The sequence below is a fragment of the Phacochoerus africanus genome, chromosome 9, assembly GCF_016906955.1.
Source record: "Phacochoerus africanus isolate WHEZ1 chromosome 9, ROS_Pafr_v1, whole genome shotgun sequence".
In the NCBI taxonomy this organism is placed as follows: Eukaryota; Metazoa; Chordata; class Mammalia; order Artiodactyla; family Suidae; genus Phacochoerus; species Phacochoerus africanus.
The window spans coordinates 27293093-27307225 of record NC_062552.1 but is presented as its reverse complement, the minus strand read 5'-3'; the positions used below and the strand labels follow the sequence as shown (position 1 = coordinate 27307225).

Here is a 14133-nt window from a genome sequence, read left to right as displayed (position 1 = left end):
GGTTCCTAGTCGGATTCGTTAACCACTGCGCCACGACGGGAACTCCAATATTTCTATTTCTAAATGAAAAATTGGAAATGGGGATAATCACCAGAGTAGTATAACAGTTATACCTGTATCTGTGTATCTATATCATCTATAGGTACATCTGTAGAGTCTCTGTGTGTACAGTACGTGCCTGTTACCTTTCAGGAAATATACATGTAGATACATCCGAAGGTTTGCCATGGCTTGCGAATATCTTGGAGGGGTGTTGAGTCCTGCTGCAGGTGGAGATTTCCTTCTCTTTATCATGTACCTACACCTGGGAGGTCTTCATCCGCAAAGACTGAGGTGTGTGGATGGGGAATGATGCATTCACTGTCTCAGTCATTCACATCTGATTTAGTCCCTGAAAAGAAATAGGTTGTTGGTAAATCTGGTATGTTTTCCTCTGTTCTCAACAGGATGGAGCCCTAATTCTTGCTCTGGATGAAGTTTATCCTATTAAATACACCATGGATTTTCTTATTTATTTCCCGAGTTGTGTGGAAACTGTGAAATCAGGCATGATCATGTAAAATTCTGAAGTGAGATCCTGAAGTGCTTTAGCATTTTAGGGCTTCAGTACTTTTCATTAAATATTTATATTGGTTTATAAATCTCAGAAATCCTGTTTTGGAGCTCAGATAAACTGTAGACCTGTTCTTTTCATCAGTCTAATCAGCCTGACTGAGAGTTTTCTCTGTACTCAAGCCCATGAGAGGTGTTTTGGCAACGACAACAAAATTCCCCAGGCTGTTTATTGAGTTTTTAAGTGTACGCACAAAAAATGATGATTGTACGATTGTCTGTTTCTCAGTCGCAGATACTATATAGTATAGAAATTTAGATCTAAAAGGGGCCTAGGTTGCACATTTAGCAGGCATTGCTTTCTTTCATGTCAACAAGATGCAGAGATACTTGAGAAAGCATGCTTTTATGAAGCACAGACATATTAGACCCTTGAAATCCACAGGGACAAGATACTTTGCAAGACAGGCAACTAAGAGCCTCTCATTCAAGTTAGGGAGACACAATGTTCCAAGGCTAATGTCAAATGCAGGCTTCGCAAAAGTAAGGTGATTTTTCCCCCTAGACCTTTTAAGCTCAAATAATGGGGCTTTTTCAGCTGTGTTAACTCCTCCAGCAGGGTTATTTAAGGGAAGTACTCATCTATTCCAGTAGTTAAAATTTATCCATGCAGGAGTTCTCTTGCGGCACAGTGAGTTAAGATCCAGCATTGTCATTGCAGTGGCTTGGGTCTCTGCTATGGTGTGGGTTCAAGCCCTGGCCCGGGAACTTCCATATGCCACAGGTGTGGCCAAAAAAAAAAAAAAAACAATTAGCTGTAAAATCAGGCATGTGGTAGGGGTCCAAACGTTTATTGAGTGAATTGAAGTGTCAGTTCAATTTTCTGAATTAAACAATGAGAATTTTTAAAAGTCGACCATCCTAGGCTCTGTGAATAAATTATACAGTTGTATTTTGACAAACAACAGGACAAAAGTCAAGAATATATACAAGTCCTTGTAATGGTAAAATAACAAATATCAAGCGCTAACATTCACGAATTTCTGTTTGGGGACACAGGATGTTTTTGAACCAGTGTTAACTGAAAATTGAAAAGTGCATCAGTGAAACAATATTCTTATTACAGTAAATGCTGTAGCTATGAGTTCATCAGCCTGTACCACAGCTAGTTTCCCTCTGGGGTGCTGCATTTCTGTGACACAAAATGAAATGAGCTAGCTTGAGTTCTTGGGCTAGCACTCACTGGAAACTGAACATTAGTCATGACCTTTTGATGTATTTTTTTCTTTCTAATGTGGCAGCTATTTATTTAGTGAGCCTCTAAAAGTAATATCCTCTGTCTGGTCATTGTCTCCTGGGAACTCCCACTTGAATTAGCAAGCTGAGGAACTCAAAGTCCAAACTGTAAAACAATAATGTAATGTTTTTCTTCTCTTTCACCAAATTCAAGTGGCACAAAATAAGAAATAATTTTATCTTTATACAGACCCAGGGTATGTATATCACCTTCTGTATGCATATCCAAGCTGAATTCAAAGAAGGAATTATTTGGACTTGATAACTTGAGTTTAATATAAGTCATAGCAGATAACAGTGATTTTCTTTTGTGGTTGGACAAAAGTATTCAAGAACAAGTTAATTTCTAAGCAGATGCAGTAAACAGCAAGGTCAAATGGGCTATAAAAGCATGGGATGTATATTTCTCTAGTATTTTTGGAAATTTCTTCATATGCTATCTGTTTATTTAAGGATGTTGGAAGGATCTAGTACTCCAGAGAAGAAAAAATTGTTGACCACATTTTTACAAAACATTTTTAGACTATTTAGCTCATAAGCAAACAAGTGAAAAATGTTAAAATAAGAAGAGCAAATATTATTATGAAATGCCAGCTTTTTGGAACATATTGCGTCTTAAAGATTCTACGTGCTTTTCATGACTATCATTTACTGAGCAGATAAGTCAGGCTTTTATAAACCTTCAGAATTGATGGAAGCCTATTAGCTATCACAATAAATTTCCTGTTTTTAAACTATTTTCAGAGAATGAATTCTCTTTATTGGTAACTCTCAATGAATCGCATGGCATTATAAAGAAGGTGATCTTTATTTTTCATAAAGTGCTTGAACGGTATTCATTTTGGTGGATAGAATAAAGCTCCTTGCCCCTCCATTTCTTAGAGAAATTCCTTTGTAATCAACATTATAAAATTCTATGGCGGTATGAGGCCATAACAAGGAGGTCTAGAAATGAGCGAAGCAGAACCCAGGAAAGGATCTCAGAGAAGAATTTAAATTAGTTTTCACTGTTTTGTTTGCAACTGAGATAAGGTGCTTATGTAAATAAATGTCATGTAATGGAAAAATCTTAAAATAATGAAAGGAATCCAAAACAATGTTCTTGGAGGTCCGCACAGTTGAAGTCTGATCATAACTACCAAACCAACGTGCCAGTCCCTTGAGAAAGGAAACAACAATGATACTATATCTCCTCTCTCTTGACTGGAAATATTTTGGTTTTGAATCTCACTAATGTGTATTTGTTTCTATTTTATGTAATAGAATTTCTGGATCATTCTGCTTTCATAAATAGAATATAATCTTCATGGTATTTCAAAAATACATAGACTTTGTATTTATTCATTTTATTTTTGTCAGTTGTCACGATTTGATTAGAGAGGGGCTTTTTTTGTTTGTTTGTTTGTTTCCTTTTCCTTTTGTATATTTGCTTATTTGGCCATTTGAGATTTTTCCTTTTGGGAAAATCCAATTACAGGTAACACCTTCTGCCCTAAATTGGTCTTATTTTTATTTACTGGCTCTTTTCTAATGTCTATTTTTCACCATGTGATTGACATAATTACATTTGGTTCAACTTTATAAAGTCTGATAGCGTCTAGCAAGACTTTTCCCAGGTAATTATTTGTCTCTCAAGAGGTGTTCCCAAGATGATATATGCATTTATTCCTAATTACTGTGAATGCTTCTTATGAAAGTATCCTCTCTAATTACTTTAAAAAGTCATCTTTCATTAAAGTCCTTTTTTCTTCTGGCTACTCGGTGGTAGGTATCCATAAAGTAATAATTTCTGAAAGTCTTGAATATGTAAATGTTTAACTAGAATGATGTTTGCCTCTGGGTTTCCTAATTCTCAGCTAGCTTCTTCCCTGAGATGTGACTCTTCTGATTGTGAAATATGGAGTTGGGAAGACACATAAGCAAAAGCCTAGTGAGAATTAGGGCAGAGTGAGTCTTGAGGTGCTCTGCCCTGCATCTCCTGAGTTCAGGTCTTGGTTGCTCCCTGAGTCATGGTTCCTAGGTGTGTCTGTTATGGCCTAGGGAGTTCTCGGTAATACAGAGAAACATTAACTACTGTTTGGCCCCATGGCCGCAAAAGGGAAGGTAGACTGATGATGGGGACTTTCCTCAGCCTTGACTGGTTTATAAAAGTAGTGCTAAACTAGAGGCTTGATGGCTAACTGGTTCTGGGAGGAAAAAGTCATCATACCTCCCCAGATATTTTCGGTTGCTTAATGAAAATATGAAGCAGAGCTTTTTAGTGTGTGTTATATCAAATGTTCCTACCTAAATCTCTGATAGTGCTCACTGACTCTAGATTATTTTAATATGTTATACTCCTTGCTGAATTAGCTCATTATATCAATAGTATTTACTGTGTCATAGTGTGTCACTTTCGTTGCCATAACTTTGCAACCATATCCTGCCCAGCTAAGTGATATTGATGTGTTTATTGGTGCCTTTATTACACTAGGGTTAGCGCTCTTCCGATGTTCCCAATTTGTATTAAAAATTTCCTTTCTGAACCCTCCCTATTCCCACAGTCACTGTGAATACTTCATCCTTTAAATCCGAGTCAAAACTAGTTTCTTCTGGGAAATAGCTTTTGCTTAGATTTAATGACATTAGTATCCTGTGACATTAATTTGGACACCTTTTCTTTGAGTAAAATGCATTATGTGAGAGAAAGAGAGAGAAAAAAAGAATCTTGTTAAAAAATCTTGTTAAAATTGCCCTGACTTCACCATGTTGCCTATCACTATGTCCGTATGGGAATATTCTTTCTACACCAAATTCCTGGTGCTATCCAGAGACTTAACACATTCCACATTCTCCTCCCTCTTTTTACCTAATTCTATCCTCCATTATGACCAATAACCCTGATGATGTTAAGTATATAATTTTTTAAACACAGTTACTTAAGGGAGAGGAAAGGAGGTGTTCTTTAACCTTGTTGCAAAATAGCTTTGGATTTCCTTGATTGACTTGATAGCTTTTACAGGCAAAAAGCTGCAGCCTCTTTTAATTGCCCAAGTTCAAATAATGCTCCTTTTCAAAGACTTCGTGGAATGACATGAAGACTCTGAATCTTGGAGGCAGCTAGAGCTGGGTTGAATCCCAACTCAAAGAGTTAGATGTGATGCTACCTACAACTGCGCTGAGCTTTGGTTTTCCCATCTGTGACACGGAGATGCTGGTATTCCTTAGGAGCTTTGTGCGAGTGGAATGAAGTGGCTGACATACCTACCATGACACCTCCACACATTCAATACCCTACATGTGATGCTGAGGTGATGATGACTGCGTCTCCTCCTCCTTCTGCTTTTCCCCTCTTACTCCTTTATGCCAGACCTTTAGTCTGTCAAAAATCAATCAGCCTGCATCCGCATCACTGCAATTTGGTGTTTTCTTCTTTAAAAGTGAGAGCAGTGACTGACCAAGCCCAGTAGCTCACAAGACAGCATCTTGCCAGGAATGCCAGCCGCGGCTATTAGCTTTTGGTGAAATGACTATTCCTGGAAAGACCAAAGCACATTTCTGAAGGATGGTGATAATTATGTACACAGCATGTCCCAGTGTTATTGCTTAGAAAATTTAAAATGGTGAAATATTGATTCAACGTAAGTATGTATGTTTGAAAATAAGACCTACCGTGAAGACAGCTTGGATAGATGAATTTTATTCTCAAGATGTGCAGAAAAGACATTCTTTTTATGGACAGAATTTACACACTTCAATAAGAATTTTTAGAAAAAAATTTTAAATCATACTTTCTTACCTAAAGATTCAAAGATTTAAAAAGATAGAGAACTCTGGTGAAAAATAAAGTGGGAGGTAGGGGGAGATTCTCTAGACCAAGAGAAAAAAATAGTCATTCCAGTTTCATCTTGATTTTTAAACATGATGATTTTATTAGACTTTTAAATAAAAATATTATATGAGGCTCCACATTTATAAAAAAGAGCAAATTTCTACAAATTTTTTAAGTTCGTATTTATTATAGGCCTGCTATTTGGTGTCAAAAATGTGTTTAAGTAACTCTGAGTTTATGAACTATTATTACTTATTAAATATTTCTGATATAATTCAAAAACTGATATAATAAGGTATATTATTTAAGGTCTACATAATTAATCTTCTTAGCTTAATAAAACTCTGCTTTCTTGATAATAGTGCTTTTTTTTTCGCTTTGTTGAAGCAAAAAATCTGAAGTATATGAAAAAATAAAAATAATATTGTTATATAAGATCTCTAGCTTGGTGACACATTGAAGTCATGTGTAATTTATGAATTTCAGATGTTTTACCAAGCAGTGTATTATCAAGTAAAACCTAAAGATCATCTGTGATTTTTATTTTCAACATTTCATTTGAAAGTTTGGTAATTTGGAAGAGTCTAGGTTTAAAAAGAAAAATTAGAATTATTTATGGCAGACAATGAACTCACCAAAAACTCTACCTTGATGATATTAACTTAAACCTCTATTAACAGTTAGAAGGAAATAACATAAAATTTGAATTATTTCATAGTGCCCATGATTTATCTGATTCAGGGCAATGTTTTTAAGATCATGTTCTGTCCTCAGTTATTACTCTTTGGTACTCATTAATCCTTTTTTTTCCAAAATAAGTGGTGAGAAGCAATTCCTGTAGGGACTGCATATGGTGTGTCCAATTTTTTCAGTAGGAGCTGGTTTGGACCACGGGACAAAATTTAGTTCTGTATTTTTGGGACCTCTGAAATAGATGCTTCTTTTTTATGATCTCTCTGTTTACTCATTTTCCTTCCTGTCATAGGATTAAAATATTAAAAAACCCACTTATTTAGTTACTTATTTTTCTGATAACACACCTTCAGTAGATGGTTGGAATGGCATCATTGTTATCAGAAAACATTATGATCATAAAACATTTAGTTTTCCTAATGTCTAAATAATACCTAACATGAATAGGGATAAAATCTAGCAATCTTGTAAACTCAGGTGCCTTTATGGCCAAGCTGGAAAAATAACTCTGCGGAGGAGAAGGGACAAATGGTATTCCAATAGGAAGCTAAAGGAACATGGATGAAGAGAACTTCATCTTGACTCTGTATGCATCCTTGCTGAAAATGTTAGAAATAAAATGTAGTTTGCAGCAGAACGAAATGATCAGTCGAGGACCTTAGGTATACACTGAGACATCTTAACAAAGGTGAATTTCCGTAAGAATAATTGGACATAACTTTCCTTTGCTTATCTGTCCTCCCGCGATGTAAAATGGAATGGGGAGTTGCTGGGGGAGCCTTTTTGAGATGATGGGGGCTCTCACACCAGACTGACATTTCATATTTAAAGGATTCTGCCCTATTCTGTAGTTGCCACAGATTCATCATGTGGCACATACTTTTATGTCAATTATTCATGTCCTTTAACTAGACACTCTTCAAATTATCTTGAAAAAAAAATTGGTTGGCATTTTATCACCAGGACTGGAACTAGCATTTGATCTGGAGCGGTGGATTTATGTTATATAATCTAGTAATCTAGGAACCTGGAACCTTTATTGAGCACTTACGTGTCATGCAGTGTTCAGCATTTTACATGCTCTACCTTAAATTGGTCTTTGCAACCCTGCTGTGGAATAGGTATCTTTATTATCCATATTACTGAGGAATACTCTGCTTTCTTATAATAGGTATGACTGAGTGATACGGATCCAAAGGGATCATAACTGGAAAGTATTTATGGCTGCGTATTTCCAAATGGAGGATTTAGCCCTGATTGAAAGGGTCTGGGATGGAGACCAGTTGGTGGAGATGTGGAAGCACTGGTTTCTAAATGGGCCAAGTACAAGGCCATCACGGGGTTTCTGTTGGAAGTCAGAGGTAACACACCCAGAGCTGACAGAAGGCTATGATACCTGGATGAGATGTAGTACCTGGAATGCAGACGAATTAGAGGCACTGAAAGGAAACGGGTTCTCTGAGTTCAAAGAAAGGAGAATATGAAGAAGTAAGAGAAAGGCAGTCTATGAGATTGTCCTTTGACCTTGCTGGGTTCAACTATGACCAGGTCAGCCAGCCTTTGGCCAGCCTCGACAGCTGAGAAGTATGGCAAGCTACTCATTCATTCAGCAAATATTTGTTTAATGTATACTGCATGTTAAGTATAGTTATAAATTCTGAGGATACGTAAGGGAACAAAGTACCAAAGAGCTCTGAATGGAGCTTACATAAACACAGGGAGATTTAGATAATGTGTGAAATAAATATGGAGTGCTAGTGAGAAAAACAGAAACACAGATATGGTCCGGTAAGGAGGATTGAGAGTGGTGGTGGGGGTTCATTTGTGACTTTAAATCAGGAGCTCAGAGGAAGCCTTATCAAGAAAGGGACATTGGAATCAAGATTTGGGGAAAGAAGCTATGAGCCCTGAACCTAAATTACAGGCAGAGCAGACTAGGCTTAGGGTAAGTTTTAGGGCAGGAACATGCCTTCCTGTTTGTTAGAGGAACAGTATGGATGCCAGTTGCTGGATCCCAGAAAGCATAGGGGAGATGAGTAGGTGAATTCAGAGAGGTGCCATGAAGATCTTCATGGACCGTTGTAAGGATGTGGCTTAGGCTCTGTGCAAAATTGGGAGCCGCTGGAGAATTTGGTATAAAAAAGACCCAGTCAATTTGAAATATGCTATATATTTATTTATTTAAAATTTATTTTTACAAGATAGAATTGACCTACAACATTGTGTAAGTTAAAGTGTACACATGTTGATTTGTTTTAACTTTTTCTTTTTTTCTTTTTTTAATTAGAATGCAGTTGATTTACAGTGTTGTGTCAATTTCTGCTGTGCAGCATAGAGATCCAGTCATACATATATCGATACATTATTTTCTCATAGTATCTTCCAAAATCTGACCATCACTGCTATCATCCTGGAGATGGTAGCATATTTTATTTTATTTTTATTTTTTTTTAATTATTATTTTATTTTACATTTTTTTTTTGTCTTTTGCCATTTCTAGGGCCCCTCCCACGGCATATAGAGGTTCCCAGGCTAGGGGTCGAATTGAAGCTGTAGCCACCAGCCGACACCAGAGCCACAGCAACTCGGGATCCAAGCCACATCTGCAACCTACACCACAGCTCACGGCAACGCCAGATCCTTAACCCACTGAGCAAGGCCAGGGACTGAACCTGCAACCTCATGATTCCTAGTCGGACTGGTTAACCACTGAGCCATGACAGGAGCTGCAATGGTAGCATATTTTAAAATATAGCGTATGCTGCATTTTAAAAGGATACATCTCGCTGTAGTATTGAACATTGACTATCGAGGCTCAATAATAAGCATAGCAGAGGCTACTAAAATAATTCAGATATGAGATTATATTGCCTTAGATCTCCAGGATGGTAGCAGTGATGGCCAGATTTTGGATATACTTCGAAGGCGGTAAATTATGGGGAATGAAATAAGTTGAAGAATTCCAACATTTTTGGCCTGAGCAATTGGGATGATGGCACTGTCTTCTGAAGTTGGCCTCAGAGTCATCAAAGAGTTGGAATCAGGAAGCAGGAAGAGACCAAGGCACAGAGGCCTTCAAGTTATCATTTTCACTGTAGCACTGAGATATGGTTGTTGGGTGACCCCAATCCCCAAGACCTACAGAGGTGTCTAAGTAGAGATTCTGGTTCAGATTGGAATCTATAACCAGAATGTCTGGACGTGGAGATAGTCCTGGTCCTGAGGGCATAGGTGAGGGATGGCTCTGGAAGTACCTGAACGAGATTTAGATGCAAAGAGAAGGTGGTAAATAGAGAGTGTGAGATAAGAAGAAGGCTGGCTGGGCGATGACCCAGGACCTGATAAAGCAGGAGGTTATATATCCTGTTGAGCAGCAGAACCTCCCAAAGGCAATAACTAACTAACCCCCATGTGCTGGTCAGGTGAGGGAAAGACAAGAACTGGGAGGGTGTCCTTTGGGATCTCACTTTCCGCAGAGGTCACTTTGGGTCACTTTGAAGAGTAAGAGCTGTATGATGGAGAGCTTGGCATTTCAGACCACAGGGATTGTGGGGAGAGTAGAGTGGAGCTGCAAAAAGGAAGGGGGAGTGTTGAGGTTAAATGGTGAGGGTCCTTCAGTCCAGCTTTATGAATATGGACAGTGGGAATCATGCCATGTTTCTAAGTCAATGATCCCATTACATCTGATCTTGCACATATGAACATTTTGTTGGTTAGTTAAAACCTAGAGGAAAATATAAAACACATTGTAACAAATGTTGGGAAAATGCTCATCAATAGCCTGGAGCTGACCAAGTGCTCCAGAAGTGAGAGTATTCTTCAATTTCCTGCCAGAATAGAAGACTATGCTTAATTCTGTGTCTTAAGGAAGGTGATTTATTGGGGGGGGGGTCTTAAAGTTCTTTTTAAATGTCAGTTATTTTAAGTCAATAAAATTTATTTCTGTACAAAAGATTTCAACTGTACACTATATTATACATAGTTTCACTTTGTTTGTACTTATTGAGTCCTTGCTATGTTCAGGACGCTCTGTTGGGTCGTGTAAGTGAGAAAAGAAATACTTCAAGTAGTTTAGAATCTAACATTCGGGGATGCGCTGAAAGATTCCTGCGAGATGAATAGAGAGGACGTTGAGAGTGTATGGACATGATGTGTGTGACCTGTGTATTACAAAGGGTGTTGATGTTTTCCCACCTTTTTTACTCTTTGTTTCAGAGTGTAATCAAGACACTTCCTCAAGTTTCAAAGTAGGAAAAAATTTTGCTGTAGATACAATGACCTCAGAATATTTGCTGGCAAAACACAGATTACTGGTTCAGCAAATGCCTATAATAAAGGCTTCTTTTTTCTTATTATCAGAGTACATATATTCCTTATAGAAAATATCAGGGAAAGTGAAGGGTTAAGGAAATAAAATTCAGAAAATTTCTTTCCTGTAAGATAAATAGATGGATAGAGAAGTGCATGTACACACACACGTGTGTGTGTGTGTGTGTGTGTGTATCTCTGAACACCTGATCTTAGATCACAGAAATAGAATTTTTTAAAAATATTGAATTAGTTGGTGTACAATGTTATGTTAGTTTTAGGTGTACAGCAAATTGATCCAGTTATACATACATGTGTATATTATCTATATATTCCTTTTGAGATTCTTTTCCATTACAGGTTATCACAAGATATTGAATATAGTTCCATGTGTGCTACAGCAGGTCTTTGTTGATTATCTATTTTATATATGGTAGTGTGTATAGTCTAATGAAATAGAATGTTTAAATGTACAATACTTGAGATCATACTAGATATTATGTGTAAAAGTTTGCCTCCTGCTTTTCCCACTCAGGATTTTTTCCATAAAAAATTCTTGATTTCCCGTGCTGATAAGCAATGGCATAGAACAGGGGCAGTGGGAGCCACCTGCCCTGGGTGCAGGTAATAGGGAAGTTCATTGTCTCTTGGGAATTTGAAAACAATAATGAGACTGACTAAAATGCAGTCAGCTTTTTATGACATCGAGTGCTGGCCCTTGTAAATAGTATCAGTGATAATATGTTCTTTCTCACCAGGGCAGCCCCTGCTTCAGACAGGGCCAATCCCTTCTGCCTCCGCCTGTTCCCCACTATGGCACCCAGTGCTGATATGATAAGCATCTCACAGTAATATTCCTTTAGAAATGAAGAAAGCCTTATAACTGTTTTTGCTTAATTATTAGCTACTCGGTAATTACTCTCTCTTGAAACTTTAAAAACAGAAAAATCATTAGGAGTACGTTTTCCTTCATAAGCCAAAACTTTCCTTTGGGCTGTATTAATGTCTTATTAATCATCACCCATCACTTTTCCCCCTAAGAAGTCAAACAAATATTTCAAACAAGTAAATAAATGTGAAAATGCAAAAACACTGCCATTTGGCTAAATATCAATCCAATATGTGCTACTGGAAAATCCATAATCGTGGAAAAAAAAATCAGTATCTGAGTCATAGTACAAGGTCATAATCGAGCCTGCTGAAATTGTGGAACAATTTATTTTTAAAAAAAGAAGGAATCTGGGGTTTGTGACCACGTCCTCTTTTTACAAATGGGCAGTTGGAAATTGAGAAAGTCCAAAAGTTCAAAGTCACCCAGCTGATTAGTAACTCTCAGGACAGATGGTGTTCAGGCACCTCCTGATGTCCATCCCCAGACTCTTACATCTCATTGGTTCTTTACTGGGAAGGAGACCTGAATTTGCTGATGACATTAATATTAACTAGCATTTATTGACTGATATGTGCCAGGCGGTGTCCTAAGCTCTTTATATGTATCAACATTTATATTCAGAACAGCTCTCTAAGATAGGTACCTCTGATGCCTCCCTTCATAGGTGAAGAACAAAGAGGGTAAATATTTGATAGAAGGATTTGAAGTAGGAAAGGCAATGTGATACTTGACCCAGGCAGTGGGCCCAGAGCACTTAACCATGGATATTGTCTCTGATAGAGCTTCTGTGTGGGTACCTGGCCAACCACCGAATTCTCAGGACACCTTTGCACAGTCCTATTACATTTGGGTCCTGATGGAGTCCAGGTTGACAAGCATGGCCTATATGGGGCTCCTCCTGTTGAAGGCAGCTCCCCTTGCATTCTCACCTCTGTCCTTTATCTCCTTCCACCTCCCTCCGGTCCCCTGATCCTCCCGTGTTACTGAATGGCCATCCACTGGGCCTTCCATGGCAGCTTCTTGCTTCCTAATTTTCTACCTGATTATTCCCCTCCTTGGAGCATCCTTTTCCATAGTCATTCATCTTTTAAAATCCATGTTCAGTTTTACTTGTTAGCTCTGATCTATTCCCTTGGCAGATGTTGATTAGTTGCCTCTATGATACTGTCCTCTTTATGCTTGTCCTTTGATTTTGGGTGAGATGTGTTCTTCATTCTGTCATAGAGCCCAGGGTTCGTTGCCCATTCTTTTTTTTAAAAGTAGGTTAGTTGCTTGTTTAAAATTGATTTCTAAGAGTTTTTATGTTGTATATGAATTCTTTGTCAGATACATGTTTTGCAAAGATCTGCAATGGCTTAATTTTTCACCCTGATTGATTGACTGATTGATAAATGGGAAAACCTTAATTTTAATGTAGCCCAATTTTTTGTATCTTTTATTTTAAAGTTATATTGGGGTCTCATGGAAGAAATATGCCTACCCTAATATCAAGATGTTCTCCTTTATTAGCTTTTAGAAGTTTTATATTTCATGTTTGGATTTACACATGCTTCTGGTATTGATTTATATGTGTGATAATGAGGTCAGGGTTCATTTTAATTTTTTTGGAAATACTATCTATTTACCCTTTATTGAAAAGGTCATCCCTCTCATTCTTTACTGAAGTGGCACTACTGTCATAGTTGACCACTTATATGTTAGTATATTTCTCACTGTATTCTGTTGATCTATTTCCTAACCTTGTTTCAGAACCACAGTGTTTCAGTTTTGTTTTGTTTTGTTTTGTTTCTTTTTAGGGCCGCACCCATTGCATATGGAAGTTCCCAGGCTAGGGGTCGAATCAGAGCTACAGCTGCTGGCCTACACCACAGCCACAGCAATGCCAGATCTGAGCCACGTCTGCCACCTATACCACAGCTCATGGCAACAGAGGATCCTTAACCCACCGAGTGAGGCCAGGGATCGAACCCATATCCTCATGGACACTAGTTGGATTCATTTCCTCCACGCCACAAGGGGAACTCCCACAGGGTTTTTATAGCTTTATAGTAAATCTCTCCCTTTGGTAGTATATGTCCTCTAGTTTTGTTCTTCTTGAACTTTTGATTGGGATTATATTGCAACTATAGACCATTTGAACAGAACAAAACTTCACAAAACTGAATCTTTCAAACCATGAACAAGGTATATTCCTCCATTTATTTAGTTATGATAACTTTCTTTCAATGAGATTTTGTGTTTTCTGTCTGTAGGTCTTACATATTGTTTGCTTGATTTATTAATGATTATTTGTTAGTTTTGATCCTGTTAAAAGATACTTTAAAAATTTTTTGTTCTACGTTCTTCTTTGCTAGCATATGAAATAGTTTTTTTTGTTTTTTGTTTTGTTTTTTATATTTTGACCTTGATAAAATATAAATAACTTGATAACTTCATTTATTCATTTATTAATTCCTTTCTTTTTTACATATAGATTATTTGGAATTTTCTAGCTATATCATCATATTTGTAACTAATACCAGTTTTATTTTCTCTTCTTCAATCCTTATAACATTTATATTTCTGATTATCTTAATACATT

At 37.3% G+C, this 14133-nt stretch overlaps 1 protein-coding gene across 1 annotated transcript in view; it reads left to right on the top strand.

Annotated features, from left to right (window-relative positions):
* Positions 1 to 14133, top strand: part of FAM83B (family with sequence similarity 83 member B) — an 81864-nt gene that overhangs the window by 19415 nt on the left and 48316 nt on the right. The gene's annotated exons all lie outside the window — the stretch shown is intronic.